Source organism: Cervus elaphus, chromosome 4, assembly GCF_910594005.1.
Source record: "Cervus elaphus chromosome 4, mCerEla1.1, whole genome shotgun sequence".
NCBI lineage: Eukaryota > Metazoa > Chordata > Mammalia > Artiodactyla > Cervidae > Cervus > Cervus elaphus.
This window is the reverse complement of record NC_057818.1, coordinates 58,810,085-58,813,118: the sequence shown is the minus strand read 5'-3', so window position 1 is coordinate 58,813,118 and position 3,034 is coordinate 58,810,085. Positions and strand designations below refer to the sequence as shown.

General features: G+C 50.3%; 1 non-coding gene across 1 annotated transcript; it reads left to right on the top strand.

Moving 5' to 3' along the window:
- The first annotated feature begins 2,720 nt into the window (after window positions 1–2,720).
- On the top strand, window positions 2,721–2,793 carry TRNAG-UCC. Its single transcript has one exon. It is a non-coding gene; the product is annotated as a tRNA-Gly (tRNA).
- The last annotated feature ends 241 nt before the right edge of the window (window positions 2,794–3,034 follow it).

The following is a 3,034-nucleotide window of genomic DNA, read 5'->3' as shown; positions in this document are numbered from 1 at the left end:
ACAAGTATAGATCCTTGTCTTAGGTGGGAGGAGACTAAGTAAGGTATAGGGGTTTGGGACGGTCGGGTGCAGAGTTACAGCGGCCTGATTGACCAATCTAGATCCTGCACAGGCCTATAGTCTTGTCCTCCTTCCTTTTTTACCAGCAAGATTGGTGTGTTCCAGGCTGATTGACATTCCACCAGGATGCCTGCCTGTTTTAGCCTGTTGATGTGAGGCAGAATCTCAGTTCGGGCTTCTATGGGTATTGGGTATTGACACTTTCTCACTGGGGTTGCGCCAGGTTTGAGTTCTATTATTACAGGGGCTTGGTGTCTAGCTAGCCCAGGGGGGTTATCTTCGGCCCAGACCTCAGGGAACAGCTGAGTCAGCCTTCTCTCCAACTCTGTTGCCTGGTCTTGTTTATCTCCAGGAGGCTCATGTAGCCTCCATTCGTCTTGAGGGGGCACAGAGAGGGAGAGTAAGTAGGTTGTTGTGCCCACCCGAAAAGTGGACCTCTCTTCAGGAGAGAAAGTCACTTGTGCTCCCAGTTTGGAGAGTAAGTCTCTCCCCAGCAGGGGTACTGGGCACTCAGGGATATAGAGGAACTCATGAGTCACTTGGTGACCCCCCATCTGACATTTTCTGGGCTGGCAAAACGACTTAACCATTTCTTCTCCTGAAACCCCAGTTACAGCAGCAGTCCTTTTAGACCGTGGCGCCACTGGTTTAGTTACCACAGACAATTCTGCCCCGGTGTCCACCATAAAGTCAATGTCTTGGTCCCCAATTTTTAAAGTTACCATGGGCTCTCAGGGACCTGATGTCTTTGAGCCCCGGCGTCCCTATTCAGTCTCTATGTTAGTGAGTTCTGCAACTGGGAGGGATTTATTTTCCCTTCTTCCTTCTGGGCACTCATTCTTCCAATGGCCAAACCCGCGGCATCGGGCACATTGATTTGGCTGTAATGGAGCCCGTGGCCTCCGTTGGGACCGGTTGGAGGGCTGTCCTGACCTCGAAGCTAGGGGGGTCTTCTTTGCTCTGGCGGTGGAAAAGTCTCCGGAAGACTTTCCAAGCGCAGCAGCCAACATTGCAAACCTCTCATCTGTTCTCCTCTGCTCGTCTTTATCCCTCTTCTCGTATTTCTTTTCTATTTCCGCGTCCCTATTCCGGAACACCTTGTCTGCTATCTCAATCAACTGAGAGCTAGACATGGATAGAACTCCCTCGGTCTTTTGAAGCTTTCGTTTTATGTCAGGAAATGCTTGCGAGATGAATGACGAATTTATAACAATCTGGGAGCCCGTAGCTTCTGGATCTATGGGTGTATAGAGTCTGTAGGCCTCACAAAGCCTCTCGTAAAATTCGGAGGGTGACTCGTTTCCCTTCTGAACTATTCCGGCCGGTTTAGACATGTCCATCGGCCTCCGGGCTCCCCTTCTAAGCCCTTGTATAATCGCTGTCCCGTATCTTTCTAATTGGATTTTTCCCTCCTCTGTATTATAGTCCCAGTTAGGTCTGTCAGTGGGGAAGGCTTGTTCTATCCACCTCTCTGGGTTAGCAGTGCCCTCAGGGACCATCTCCTGTAACCATTTCCTTGCCTCAGCGTTGATCCTGTATCTCTCTTCTGTACTGAAGAGGGATGATAGTAATTGCATTATATCGTCCCAGGTTGGTAGATGAGTGCGGAAAATAGTCTCCATTAGTCTAGTCATACGCTTGGGTTCCAACGAGTAAGAGGGGGTGTGTTTTTGCCAGTTCAGTATATCAGTTGATGAAAAGGGCTGATAGTAATAGGTTACAGGAGCTTGGTGATAATTACCATCCTCCCCTATCACTGGGGGTTGCTGAACTTCTCTGAAGGGCATCTGCAAGGGTATTTTTTCCTCTGGCTCTTTTGCAGAGCGGAGCCTTTGTTTAATTCCAGTGGTTCCTCCCCGTCGTCCGTGAGTACTTACTGGGAGTGGAGGGTAGAGTTTAGGGAAAGTAGGAGCAGCATCCGGGGTGGTAGAGTCCGGTGGGCTCATTGCCCCTCCAGTTGAGGTTGGAGCCTGCTGGGAGGGTGGCTCTACAACCTGTGGAGCTGTCAGGACCCCTGAGGAGTCCGGGAGGCTTACCGGTCCCTGGCTGCTTCCTCCGGTGGCCACGGTGTTACTAGCTGGCAGAACCATCATCCAATACGGAGGTCGGGGAAGCTCATCTCCTTCAGGGTCCTGTAAAATTTCCTTCTCATCCTTGGTTATCTTTTGAGCCATCAAGATTTTTCCTTCCCCGCCATGAGCATAAAAACGGGCCCATTTGGGGGGGTCTTGGGCTATTCCCAGCCAAGAGTCTATGTACGGGAACTGATCAGGGTGTCCGGGCTTTCCCGTAACTATAGCATAGACTGCCTTTATGAGATTTAAGTCCATAGTTCCCTCTGGTGGCCAGCCAACTCCCACTGAAGGCCATTCGACTTCACAAAGGGTACGCAGCCGGCCGGGTGTCATTTTCTTCCCATAGTCTCCATCGAATCCTTTCTTAAAATTCTTAATCATATTCTCCAATACAGTGGCCTTCCTCCCATTTTCTTACCTCTGGATTCCCACGTCCCAGGGCCTTCCTGAGAAGCCAATTTACCTGTCTCCACTGGCAGGGGAGATGATGGGTCACACAGCAGATGGGTACCTCCTGGGGGAGGGCAGAATACGAGCATGCAGAAATCAATATCCTCTTTGTAAAAAAAAGAAAAACCTGGGACTTCCCTGGTGGTTCAGTGGCTAAGACTCTGTGCTTCCAATGCAGGGGGCCCGGGTTCAAACCCTGGTCAGGGAACAAGATCCCATGTGCTGTAACTAAGACCTCATGCAGTCAAATAAATAAATAAATATATATTAAAAAAAAAGAAGAAAAAAAGAAAAACCTGTGGCGACAGCTCGGCACGTTCCCTAGGACGGCGTGGACACACCTCCTGACTGGCCTTCTTAAACCCTAAGTCCCTCTCTTCATCCCTGGCACGGCCGTCGGCCTCAGTGCCGAGCAGCTATTGTCACCAACCCAAACCAGTTTCCTATGC